Source organism: Sus scrofa, chromosome 10, assembly GCF_054392235.1.
Source record: "Sus scrofa isolate SSC_HxYL_T2T_F1_AM1 chromosome 10, Sscrofa_HxYL_maternal_Yorkshire_Landrace_v2.0, whole genome shotgun sequence".
Lineage (NCBI taxonomy): Eukaryota > Metazoa > Chordata > Mammalia > Artiodactyla > Suidae > Sus > Sus scrofa.
In genome coordinates this window covers 32,300,619-32,315,631 of record NC_139392.1, presented here as the reverse complement: position 1 = coordinate 32,315,631, position 15,013 = coordinate 32,300,619, and positions in this window count along the sequence as shown.

Sequence of the window (15,013 nt, the reverse complement as noted above, 5' to 3'; positions counted from 1 at the left end):
AACTACTATGATAATTGATATACAGTGACACTGACATGAATTTTAAGTTAGGTAGAATAGCTTTTATGGCTGGCAGGAAAAGGCAAATTATAGCAAATAAGGATTCTGGCCCAGATCTATAACCTGGGACTCCATATAAGAGTTTATGGAGTTGGCCATTAGTGAACTGTTTAACCATAGGCAAGCCCACAAAATGTCTCTGTTCTACAGCTTCAGTTAGGCCCCTAGCCTGGGAACCTCCATATGCCACAGAAGCAGCCCAAGAAATGGCAAAAAGACAAAAAAGAAAAAAAGAAAAAAGAAAAACTTCTATGTCCCCATCAAATTAGATTTCCTTTCTTTTTAACTTCTGGTTTTCTATTTAAAGATGATTTCACTTCCCTTAATATTTGGAATTAGAAAACTATATATATTGGTATGAAATATTCAGTCTCTTGGAGGAATTGTGATAAATTGTCAGGGTACTTACTAAGCAAAAAGAATGAGTTCTGGTAAAAGGCAAAACATCAACCCATAAAGATGTGTATTGTTTGGGGATCAGGGTAGAAGTTCACTGTTTTTTTTTTTTTTTTTTTTTTTTTTATTTTCCCACTGTACAGCAAGGGGGTCAGGTCATCCTTAGATGTATACATTGCAGTTACAGTTTTTTCCCCCACCCTTTCTTCTGTTGCGACATGAGTATCTAGACATAGTTCTCAATGCTATTCAGCAGGATCTCCTTATAAATCTATTCTAGGTTGTGTCTGATAAGCCCAAGCTCCCGATCCCTCCCACTCCCTCCCCCTCCCATCAGGCTACCACAAGTCTCTTCTCCAAGTCCATGATTTTCTTTTCTGAGGAGATATTCATTTGTGCTGGATATTAGATTCCAGTTATAAGTGATATCATATGGTATTTGTCTTTGTCTTTCTGGCTCATTTCACTCAGGATGAGATTCTCTAGTTCCATCCATGTTGCGGCAAATGGCATGATGTCATCCTTTTTTATGGCTGAGTAGTATTCCATTGTGTATATATACCACCTCTTCTGAATCCAATCATCTGTCGATGGACATTTGGATTGTTTCCATGTCCTGGCTATTGTGAATAAGGCTGCGATGAACATGCGGGTGCATGTGTCTCTTTTAAGTAGAGCTTTGTCCGGATAGATGCCCAAGAGTGGGATTGCAGGGTCATATGGAAGTTCTATGTATAGATTTCTAAGGTATCTCCAAACTGTTCTCCATAGTGGCTGTACCAGTTTACATTCCCACCAGCAGTGCAGGAGGGTTCCCTTTTCTCCACAGCCCCTCCAGCACTTGTTATTAGTGGATTTATTAATGATGGCCATTCTGACTGGTGTGAGGTGGTATCTCATGGTAGTTTTGATTTGCATTTCTCTTATAATCAGCGATGTGGAGCATTTTTTCATGTGTTTGTTGGCCATCTGTATATCTTCCTTGGAGAAATGTCTATTCAGGTCTTTTGCCCATTTTTCCATTGATTGATTGGCTTTTTTGCTGTTGAGTTGTATAAGTTGCTTGTATATTCTAGAGATTAAGCCCTTGTCAGTTGCATCATTTGAAACTATTTTCTCCCATTCTGTAAGTTGTCTTTTTGTTTTCTTTTTGGTTTCCTTTGCTGTGCAAAAGCTTTTCAGTTTGATGAGGTCCCATGGGTTTATTTTTGCTCTAATTTCTATTGCTTCGGGAGACTGACCTGAGAAAATATTCATGATGTTGATGTCAGAGAGTGTTTTGCCTATGTTTTCTTCTAGGAGTTTGATGGTGTCCTGTCGTATATTTAAGTCTTTCAGCCATTTTGAGTTTATTTTTGTGCATGGTGTGAGGGTGTGTTCTAGTTTCATTGCTTTGCATACAGCTGTCCAGGCTTCCCAGCAATGCTTGCTGAATAGACTTTCCTTTTCCCAATTGATGTTCCTGCCTCCCTTGTCAAAGATTAATTGACCATAGGTGTCAGGGTTTGTTTCCGGATTCTCTATACTGTTCCATTGGTCTGACTGTCTGTTTTGATACCAGTACCACACTGTTTTGATGACTGTGGCTTTGTAGTATTTCTTGAAGTCTGGGAGAGTTATGCCTCCTGCTTGGTTTTTGTTTCTCAGGATTGCTTTGGCGATTCTGGGTCTTTTGTGGTTCCATATAAATGTTTGGACTGTTTGTTCTAGTTGTGTGAACAATGTCATGGGTAATTTGATAGGGATTGCATTGAATCTGTAGATTGCTTTGGGTAGGATGGCCATTTTCACAATATTGATTTTTTCAATCCAGGAACATGGAATATCTTTCCATTTCTTTACATCTTCTTTGATTTCTTTGATTAAGGTTTTATAGTTCTCGGCATATAGGTCCTTTACCTCTTTGGTCAGGTGTATTCCGAGGTATTTGATTTTGTGAGGTACAATTTTAAAAGGTATCATTTTTTTGTATTCCTTTTCTAATGTTTCATTGCTGGTATACAGAAATGCAACTGACTTCTGAATGTTAATCTTATATCCTGCCACTTTGCTGAATTTATTAATAAGTTCAAGGAGTTTTGGGGTTGAGTCCTTAGGGTTTTCTAGGTATAGTATCATATCATCTGCATACAGTGACAGTTTGATCTCTTCTCTTCCTATATGGATGCCTTTTATTTCTTTTGTTTGTCTAATTGCTGTGGCTAAGACTTCCAAAACTATGTTGAAGAGCAGTGGTGAGAGTGGGCATCCCTGTCTTGTTCCAGATTTGAGTGAGAAGGCTTTCAGTTTTTCCCCATTGAGGATTATATTTGCTGTGGGTTTATCATAAATGGCTTTGATTATATTCAGGAATGTTCCCTCTATACCCACTTTGGCGAGGGTCTTGATCATGAATGGATGTTGAACTTTGTCAAATGCTTTTTCTGCGTCTATTGAGATGAGCATATGATTTTTGACCTTTTTTTGTTAATGTGGTGTATGATGCTGATTGATTTGCGTATGTTGAACCATCCTTGTGGCAATAAATAATCATCTATCAATTATCACCTTAAATGTCAATGGACTGAATGCCCCAATCAAAAGACACAGAGGGGCTGAGTGGATAAAAAGGCAAAAACCTTCAATATGCTGCCTACAAGAAACTCACCTTAAGACAAAAGATACATATAGATTGAAAGTGAAAGGGTGGGGAAAAATATTTCACGCCAATAGACAAGACAGAAAAGCAGGAGTCGCAACACTCATATCAGACAAAATAGACTTTAAAAGAAAAGGCATAAAGAAAGACAAAGAAGGACACTATTTAATGATTAAGGGATCCATCCAAGGAGAGGATGTTACTATCATCAACATATATGCCCCAAATACAGGAGCACCCAGATACACACAACAAATATTAACAGGCATAAAGGGAGATATTGATGAGAATACAATCATAGTAGGAGACCTAAATACCCCCCTCACATCAATGGACAGATCCTCTAGACAGAAAACCAATAAAGCAACAGAGATCCTAAAGGAAACAATAGAAAAGTTAGACTTAATTGATATCTTCAGGACACTACATCCAAAAAAAGCAGAATACACATTCTTCTCAAATGCTCATGGAACATTCTCAAGAATCGACCACATATTGGGACATAAAGCGAATCTCCATAAATTTAGGAGCGTAGAAATTATCTCAAGTATCTTCTCTGACCACAATGCCATGAAATTAGAAATCAACCATGGGAAAAGCAAAGAGAAAAAACCTACTCCATGGAGACTAAACAACATGCTACTAAAAAACCAATGGGTCAATGAGGAAATCAAGAAGGAAATTAAAAACTACCTTGAAACAAATGATAATGAAGACACAACCTCTCAAAATCTATGGGATGCTGCGAAAGCAGTGCTCAGAGGGAAATTTATAGCAATCCAGGCCTTTCTCAAAAAAGAAGAAAGATCCCAAATTGACAACTTAACCCTCCACCTAAACGAATTAGAAAAAGAAGAACAAAAAAGTCCTAAAGTCAGCAGAAGGAAGGAAATTATAAAGATCAAAGAAGAAATCAATGAAATAGAGACTCAAAAATCAATAGAGAAAATGAATAAAACCAAGAGCTGGTTCTTTGAAAAGGTGAACAAAATTGACAAACCCCTGGCCAGACTCACTAAAAAGAGGAGAGAAAGAACCCAAATCACCAAAATTATAAATGAAAAAGGAGAAATCACAACGGATACAGCAGAAATACAAAAAACCATAAGAGAATACTATGAACAACTATATGCCAACAAGTTTGACAATCTGGAAGCAATGGACAATTTTCTAGAATCTTACAGCCTGCCAAAACTGAATCAAGCAGAAACAGACCAACTGAACAGACCGATCACTAGAAATGAAATTGAAGAGGTCATAAAATCACTCCCTACAAATAAAGGTCCAGGACCAGATGGCTTCACAGGTGAATTCTATCAAACATATAAAGAGGAATTGGTGCCCATCCTCCTTAAACTCTTTCAAAAGGTTGAAGAAGAAGGAATACTCCCAAAGACATTCTATGAGGCCACCATCACCCTCATTCCAAAACCAGACAGAGATACCACCAAAAAAGAAAACTATCGCCCAATATCATTGATGAATATAGATGCAAAAATTCTCAACAAAATCTTAGCCAACCGAATCCAACAACATATCAAAAAAATTATACACCATGACCAGGTTGGGTTCATCCCAGGTTCACTGTTTTTTTTAAGGACATCATATTTTATGTATAAATATGCAGAAATATGTAATTAGTCCATGCTTTCTTTCTCTCAGAACCTGATATTGGTATGCCATAACTGTAAAATTAAAAACACAATTTCTAGAGATTGGAGGGATTTTGCTTTAGTCATTTATTTGAAAAGAAAGAATGACAGGTCTCTTAACTCTGATAGAATATAGCATTTGGAGGAAAACCAAGGCTTAGCTCATGAGGTCCCTTCAGGGAGAGTCCACATCAAAAATTGTCACACTATAAACTTTTTTCTAATACTTAATGAATTTTATTATATTTATAGGTGTAAAACAATCATCACAACCAAATTGTCCATCCCAAACCCTCAGTGAATCCCCCTACACCTCAACCTGTTTCATTTGGAAACCATAGGTTTTACAAAGTCTGAGAGTCAGTATCTGTTCTGCAAAGTTCATCGTGTCCTTTTTTTAGATTCCAAATGTCAGTGATAGCATTTGATGTTAGTGTCTCATTGTCTGACTGACTTCACTTAGCATGATAATTTCTAGGACCATCCATGTCCATCCACTCTTCTGTCAATGGACATTTAGGTTGCTTCCATGTTTTGGCTATTGCAAACAGTGCTGCAATAAACACTGGAGTACATGTGTCTCTTCGAGTCATGGTTTTTTTCTGGATAGATGCCCAGGAGCGGGATTTCTGGATCAAATGGTAGTTCTATTTTTAATTTTCTGAGGAATCTCCGTACTGTTTGTCACAGTGGTTGCACCAGTTTGCATTCCCACCAAGAGTGTAATAGAGTTCCTTTTTCTCCACATCCTCACCAGCACTTATTGTTTGTATACATTTTGATGATGGCCATTCTGGCTGGTGTAAGGTGGTAACTCAGTGGTTTTGACTTGCATTTCTCTAATTATTAGTGATGTTGAATATATTTTCATGTGTTTTTTGGCCATCTGTATGTATTCTTTAGAGAATTACCTGTTTAGATATTCTGCCCATTTTTTGATGGGTTTGTACTTTTTATTTTTATTTTTTTTTGGTATTGAGCTGTAGGTGGTGTTTATAAATTTTGGAGGTGAATCCCTTGTCAGTTGGTTAATTTGCAAAGATTTTCTCCCATTTTGTGGGTTGTCTTTTTGTTTTGTTTAGGGTTTTCTTTCCGGTGCAGAAACTTTTAAGTTTAATTAAGTTCCACTTGTTTATTTTTGTTTTTATTTTCATTACTCTAAGGGTGGATCTGAGAAGATGTTGCTGCCATTTATGTGGGAGAGTGGCCTATGTTTTCCTGTAAGAGTTTAATAGTATCTGGTCTTATATCTAGGTCTCTAATCCATTTTGAGTTTATTTTTGTGTATGGTGTTTGGAAGTGTTCTAATTTCATTCTTTTATATGTGGCTGTCCAGGTTTCCCAGCCTTGGGTAGTATAGCCATTTTGATAATATTGACTCTTCCAATCCAAGAGTATGGTATGTCTTTTCATCTGTTCATGTCATCTTTCATTCCTTTCATCAGGGTCTTATAGTTTTCAAAGTACAGGTCTTTTGTCTCTTTTGTCAGGGTGTTATAGTTTTCAAAGTACAGGTAGGTTTATTACTAAATATTATATTTCTTTGATGCTATGGTAAATGGGGTTGCTTCTCTAATTTCTCTTTCTGGTCTTTCATTGTTAGTATATAGAAATTCCATCGATTTCTGTGCATTAATTTTGTATCCTGCAAATTTGCCAAATTCATCGATGAGCTCAAACACTTTTCTGGTAGAGCCTTTAGGATTCTTTATTTTCATGTGTATTCACAACCCTCAGAAAAAAGCAATATTGAAGTGATATCTTAAGCTGGCAGTAAACATTATGTACTGTTATTGACAAAGCAGATGTTAAATAGAAGCTATGTGGCAAAGATGGTTGATGCCAAATTTCTGAATCATTTGGATACTTATAAATAATTTGATTTTTAATTTTTATTCTGATCAGAAGTAAATCAGGACCTGCACTGGGAGCATATCATCCAATCTCCTAATGGGGTGTTATTTTGATAGGAACCAGGTTCCTAATGTTTTTAAAGAAGGATTTAAAACATATGTTCTAAGTATCCAAGGACTTAAATAAGAAAACATCTTTCTGAATTGCAAAGGATTCAGATTTTATCTAAATAGGAAAGGTTGCCAAAAAGATAGCCAAATGTACTGTTTACAAAATCATGAAGCAGTGCCTGTCACTTACCTATTTTGAGTTTAACTTGTAAACAGTTTTCAGTCTACAACTTAGCAGAAAAAAAAACATTATTAAGATGTTCTCCTTTAGGTAATATACCTGGGCTAAAAGAAGACAGGTGCCATTTTCAAAATGTGCAGGATTTCAAAATGTTTAGACTTGCATCATTTTAACTGCATCCCTCTGAAGCTGTTTCTTTACTGAATGAGACAATAATCAACATAGGGGCAAACTCTCATCCACCCCTGCAATGTTCCACTTTTCCCAGGAGCAGAGTTTTACCCGAACCAGGCCAAGATGATGTTTCACAAACAGAAAACCAATGTATGTTATTAACCATTCAATTAATTTCTCCACAATTAATCTCTCTTCTTCAATAGAAAAATGGCCATACAATGATTCATCTGCCTGAAATATAGATGAAGAAAAGTCAATAGGACTGGTTCTTGGCTCCTCAGCCACTACTAGGACCACAGTCTATCACCTAATCTGGTGCTCTCTAGTCTTTCAAGATCAGTTTTTCAATATTAGCACATCTAACTGCAGAACAGTTGCCATTAGAAAGGATTTGAAATTGGTCCTCGGTCAGAAAAAATAAGAACTAAATTCTTTCTCACTGCATAGCAGTTAGTATTCTCAACATGCTTTTATATGCTTTCAATTTAGAAATATTTGATATTATATCCTTCATGCTTTTTCTATTTTCAATTATTAAAAAATATCAATTTAAAGCTCACTTCACAGGCTACAACTGGCTCATTAATATAGTTGACCATATGTTCTGGGAAGTCTTTCAAGAAGGAAGAACCTCTCAGTTTTACTGAATATAATCCTTATAGATGATAGGTCAACCTCTGTGCTTGGATTACCTTTACTAACATTCTATTCACTCCATGCTCTTAATTAAACATGAGTTAGGGGAGTATTCCTCAATCTTTATTTTCACCATTGCCCCCACCCCAATGTGCTTTTTAAGAAATTATTTTCCCTTAGTAGCTTCCTCTTCTAAAATAGTAATATCACAAATATAGTACCTGTTTATGTGATTTGTGTACACTTGTGAATTATATAATTGTTTAAAAATAGTAATACATATTCATCCCAAGGAAATATCTTATTGGGAGAGATATTATCTCCACTTCAAATGCATAGTTTTAAACAACCTCATTATTTTTTAAAAAAAAGGGACATAACATGGTTATTTAAAATGAAGCCAAAGTGAGATTCTAGATGTTTCAAACAACTACACAAATCTACATACATTTCTTCTCTGCTGTATTATACTCTAATAAAACTTTCTTATCTTGCCTACTACTCACAAATTATATTTTTAGTTTTAGTTTTTCATTTGCTTATTAATTGTCTATTCCTGACTGGAATTTAGTTCCACAAAAACACCATCCTTGTTTGTATTATTCAACCATTGTTGTGTATCCAGCTCCCATAACTCTGTATCCCACTGTAGACACTGAACAGTGTTCTTTTGATAAATACAAGTTACAAATTCCTAAAGTTAATTGTACATGGAGCCATTTTTGCAGTAATAAGTGTTAACGGTATGCACTATCAACAAGAACAGCCCTGTTGAAATAGAGCCTACTTAGCTCCTCAAAGTGCTACCCACATGCCCAGAACATCAATTTCTTAAAGGATTGAGCTTTTTTTTTTCTCTAAACTTCTCTTTCACTCATTTTTCTTGACTCAAGAGGTACCAAGAGACTGCAAATAATTTAAGAAGTGCAGGTACAAGAACAGCTGAAGGGAAGAAATTGCTGCATCAAAAAAGAGTGAGAGAGAGAGGAAAGAATTTCTCTATACAATCTTCACAGTGTGTCTGCAGGTCAGATCTGTGTTTTGCAATTTTCACATCATGATATAAGGAGTATTGTGAAGTGTGCAGAGTAGAGGAGCCAGAGATTATAAGAGCTGATATTGATGCTCACATCATTGAGTTCCATTTTCTCCTTATATAAAATGGAGAGAAAACCTCTCTATACAATACTTGTTCCTAGATTAGTGAGTTAAAGTATATAAAAATGCATGCCTCATATTTGACCTTCAACAATAGTAAGCTCATTCTCTTCAATTAATGTCAATAATTTTCATTGAATTGAAAGTCCAGATTAAACCAATTATCTTTACAAAAGACATCCAAAATTGCTTATGTCATTAATTTTTAGGAGGAACATATTTGCTTCCCTCTACGTTTTTCTTTAAGAATCAGAAATAATCAGGTGAAAGCTAGTCCTCAGGAGATAGTTTTAATGATGATTGCAAAGGAACATCTTCATATTCCTTAAATTATTCACAAATCTGCAAAAATCTATGCACTAAGAATAGTGTACTGCCTTACATTTATTTCTTAAGATCTTACAACTTGCAAGTTTGCTGTTGAAAATTTATAATTTGTACATCATTAAATTTCTCACCCTCCCACTGAACCACTGGCATAGCCTGGAAGACAAAACCATTAATCTTATTTTTCCTTTTCAAATACTTCATTTTGTCTTAGTTTAGAAAGAATATTTCCACGAGATTTTTCCTAGCCTTACCTATGGCTTACCATCATCCCATATCTAATATTAATAAGACAAAATGAAACATATCAATTAGTCTAAAATCTGTTGAAATATGTAGTCCTCACCAGCAACTGGTAACTTGATGATTCTAATAGACTAGGTGCCAGTTATGTGGTCTTGCATGCCTTAATTTCTTTGGAAAAAGCTCTGTGTCTGATGAATTGGAGATAACCATGCACAACCTAGTAAACAGAGTCACTCCAGAATCCTGGTCTAGCATTATTATATGGTCAAATTATGAAAGAATTAGCTTCAGTTGCTCATTCAGTTTGATAAAGGGATATTTGTGAGAAGTACCAAGACTTTGAGTGTTAGTAGTCAGAAAAGCTTTGATTTATAACAGCTATGTAATAATGTAGGAAGACCTGCTATTCTCCAGTTGCATAGGGAGGCATTGCAGATATATCCAATGTGAAAGTTCACCTTAGCCATTTTGCTTTTATGAAGACCAATATTAGGAACTGAATTTACAAAAAAGAAAAACCCAAAAAACAAAAAAGAAGCAAACAAAAAATACCTTTTACCATACTATCCATTTTTTTGTGCTAAATTTAACACCATATTCCTAAAGAACATGGTAAATCGTTAAGGCTGCAGATAATTGTCTTATCTATTGACCTAAACATAACACAGACAACTGTGTTCCATTTGAAAGAAAGAACAAATTTTGAAGATCTGGATTGGAATTTTGTAGCTGCAACTTTTGAAAGGACAGCATGCTAGTTTTCCTGACACAGTTTATTGGGAAAACATGCATGATGTGAAGCAAGGAATTAGTAAACCTCTCTTGTCTTTATTTTCCATAAAATGGATAATGATAATTGAACAAATGGTTTAGTACACAGAAAAGTCAACTGAAGTAACTGTGCCTGACAGATATTAAGGTGTTCATTTTATGTAAACATACATGACAACACCACAGAGAAATAGTTTTGGAACATAACCATATGCCTTTTTTTGAGATTTGATAAAAGATGTTTAAGGTTTCTGTTTCAAATGGCTTCTTGAGTCTCAATATGGAAAATAATATATTTATATTCAAGAATAACTGTGAGCCATAATAAATAAGAAAATAAGAGAAAATTAAGGGTAATTTCAACATTTCTATCTTAAATTTTGTGCCACTAAAATAAAATTGAGATAGATGGTAAGTTTTTCATTCATGCTTTCATGAGCATCTCTCTTTTTGCTTTCAATAAATTCATAGTGCAAAATAAGTGATTCCTTCACTCAACTCTGCCTGCCGCCATTTTTGAAGAATTTCTATCCCTTACTGGCTTTACTACTGGCTAAGCAAAAATAAAAGAAGTTCTGAAATCAAGAGCCTATGGAATATCTATTTTATCCAAGAAATATATATAAATAATTTAGTAAGATAGCTGTACTATTCTGGAGAAGAATATACTTTACAATCATTAAACGAGGGGGTTATAGTTGTTCTTTCTATTGCCTATTATGAATCTGTGAACATGAATATTGAATCCTAGACAAAGAACACTTTATTTTTTATTTTTTGGCTTGTTAGGGACACAGCTGTGTCATACAGAGGCTCCCAGGATAGAATGGGAGCTCTAGCTGCTGGCCTATACCACAGACACAGCAACATCATATCTGAGATATATCTGCAACCTACACCACAGCCCATGGCAATGGCAGATCCTCAACCCACTGAGTGAGACCAGGAATCAAACCCACATCCTCATGGATCCTAGTCAGCTTCCTTAACTCCTGAGCCACAGTGGGAAATCCAATCCTAGATAAAGTACATTTTAATTCATAAAAAGGCCTAACTAATATTAAATTTTCAACTAACGTTAGTTTCTAGATCTGCAAAATTTCTAAATTTTCTTTCAAAATTTATGGAGTTCCCATTTGTGGCACAGTATAAATGAATCTGACTAGGAACCATGAGATTGCAGGTTTGATCCCTGACCTCACTCAGTGGGTTAAGGATCCAGCATTTCTGTGAGCTGTGGTGTAGGTCACAGATGCAGCTTGGCTCTGGCATTGCTGTGGCTCTGGCATATGCCAGCAGTTACAGCTCTGATTACACCCCTATGTCATGGGTGTGGCACTAAAAAAAACAAAAAAGACAAAATTTACAACAGATATAATCCTCCTCCCTATGTTTATGAATCATCAATTAACAGGCATTGTGAACAGTCTAATTTACTCTTCTCTTCAGATTCCTCATGGCATTTTTTACCTCCATGTTTCTCACTGTATAAATTAAAGGATTTAACATGGGAGTGAGTATTGCAAAGAACATAGTCACCAACTTGTCTTCAGGGTAAGTGGTGGCAGGACATGTGTAACTGAATATACAAGGGACAAAATAGAGTACCACTACTGTAAAGTGGGAGCGCATATAGAGACAGCTTTGTGTCTTCTTTCAGAGCTATTGGATTTCAGGAAGCTCAGGATGACCATGTAGGAGATGAGTATCATGAAAAAAATAAGCAAGAACATGACCCTGATAGTTGATACCATAATTCCAATCCTGTTGGTGTCACTGCAGGCAATTTCCAACAGTAAGAAGAAATCACACATGAAGTGGTCAATGACTTAAGGACCACAGAGGGGCAAATTGACCATAAACTGAATCTGTACAGTGGCATGAAGGATCCCCCCCAAGCCATGCTACAACCATCAGGAGATGGCAGAGCCCCTGTCTCATGATAGCTGTATACTGCAGAGGCTTGCAGATGGCCACATAGTGGTCATATGCCATGACAAGGATTATGATGACCTCTGATCCTCCCAATAAGTGTGTGAGCTGTGGTGTAGGTCACAGATGCAGCTCGGATCTGGCATTGCTGTGGCTCTGGCATATGCCAGCAGGTACAGCTCTGATTAGACCCCTAGCCTGGTAACTCAGTTCAAAAAGAATTGAGTCATACAGCCACCCCAAGAGATGGCTCTCCTCTGGTACAATAGGTCAATGGTAATTTTGGGGGTAGTTACAGAGGTTATGAAGTCACCTATGAAGGCTAAGTAAGTGAGAAAGAAATACATGGGAGCTGAAAGTTTGGGGCTGAGGAAAATTGTAACTATGATAAACAGATTGGCCATCACAGTAAATCGCAAAATGAATGAAAAGACAAGAATAGTATTTTCTGCAAATATGGATTCTGTGTGAGTCCCAAGAGAACAAATTCAGTCACATTGTTGGGAGGACTGGGGAGATCTGTTCAGTAAGGAAAACCTTCCTGAGGCCTGAATTATCTACAAAGGAATAAAGAATGATACCTATTAATCAGTAATGGAATATTGTCCAAATTTCATGGAACAAATATAGAGAAGTCACTTTAAATGAGGAGCACATGCTTGGCAGTCTTGTCCCAGTACCTGTTTCAATTCTTTCTCACTTCTTCCATGATAGCTTTTTATCTCTACAGACACTAGAACCTATTGCCTATAAAAGATGTATAGGGCCATATTGTATATGTAATTCAGTGATAAAAACCTGGGTTATCTATATGGGAATATGAATTTTCTCTCTGGTTCCAACCATTTGATTTTGCTAAGCAATTTTCCAATGATTCCAACTTTCCAATTGTTTTTGAATTTCCAATGAATTTTCCAATGGTTCTGAACATCTGATTTTGCTAACCATTCCAAAATCCATTTGATTTTGTCAAGACATTTTTGTCCCAAGCTTCCAAGCCTTTCTCTGTGAAATTGCACATTCAAATTCTCAGAAGTATCTTCTAAGCTGAGATATCCCTCATATAGGTAAGAGTTATTCTCTCTCCCATGAGAATTTACATTTAAACTATCAGCTCTAACTATGGAAAGAAAAACATGATCAATAGATATAATAATCAAGCAGTTAAAGGAAATCTATATAAGTCTTTGGCAATTCACCCTCCCTGGTACCTACCAGAACACATCAGCTATTTATTTACATCTCCTCACTGTCCCTACCTTAGTGCCTGGAATGAGATTTGCTGTGCCTTAAACCTGTTAAGTGATGAGTAAATGCTTAGTGAATTGACATTCTCCATGGGTTAGAATATGCCTGTTTACCCAAACCATAAACTTGGGAGAAATTCAAGTGCTCTCATTCTCCTGCACTGTTTAACTTACTCTCTCTCTGAGAAATACAACAATTGTTTGAAAGGAAGCTGCATTCTGGGTTAATACACTCTAGGTACAATTTATGGGGTAAGTATGAAAATAATAATTGTTTTAGGAAAGATTATGGGTCATATTACTGTCAAGATAACTATAGTGTTTTTAATCATTATTTTTATTCCACAAAATTCTCTTTAACATTCAATTTAATATTGTCATCTTCAATAAATTCACAGCTTCCGTAGACTTGAATTGAATAAAAACCTCTTGATTAGGTATTTAATACATGAGGATCTATTAAGCAAAAGAAATTTTTATTTTCAAAGTTCTAAAAAAAGAATTTAATATGGAGAATAGAAAGAAATTGCTAGATAAGTTAGAAAGATTAAAGCACTATCCCTATAAACATGTACACATTGACTAATACATACACATAAAAATCTCTTACTTACTATGAGCACCTTTTAGAAGTTCACTCATTCAACTTATAATTTTTGGGTATTGACTGTGTATAATTAATATATGCGTTCACATAAAGTCATAAAGAACATAACTGTTAAATACATTTAAATACCTGAATTTTTTTAACCAAACAGAATATATGACATGAATGACCTTCCCAAACTTTTAGATTTCTCCTACATGCATTTTAATTCCTTAATCTCCCATCTCCCCATAGCATTCATCATCCATCATTCCTGGTTAAAGGCTACTGCATTACCAATAGAATGAGAAAGACAGGGGACAACAATTTCCCAAAGAAAAGAGAAAACACAAATATAATAACATGTATTCTGAAAAAAATGTCTTTTCCTTTCAAAGGTAAATGGATAAAGAGCTTTATTTATAATAAGTATCCAAAGTGTAAACTGTATACTCATGTGGGAAAAAAGTGCAGCAGTTTCATCACATTTACCTATTCTGATCTGAGAGTCCACCGAAAGATCAGAAAATATTATAAATACAGTAATAACTAGACACAATTAATAAAAACATTTTAGAAATAACTATGAAGAAATAAACATTAGGGTTTTTATTTCCCTTTGGCTCCACATTACTCTTTCTAGGAATAAATGTTAAAGGAAAATATTTGAAAGAGAAAGATCATTATTTACATACATGTTCAACACAATTATTAAAAGCTGTGGAAAATTTAGAAACAACAAGGAATGTTCAACTTTGAGAAATGGGTAATAAAAATGTAGATATCTCTTATATAATGTATAGTTTTTAACAAAGGTGTTTTTTAAAACTGTGCAATATTATTAAAAATTTCTAATGTTTTATTATTAACTGGGGAATTTTGGATGCAAATGAATTATGTATTTCTTCTAATTTAATTATAACTAATGACTTTATGATTCCAAAAATTAAATATGTATATCAATAAAATGTTTTAATGTCTAAATTGATAGTATTGTAGTTGAATCTACCTTTCTTGATATTTTACATACTGAAGAGTGTGT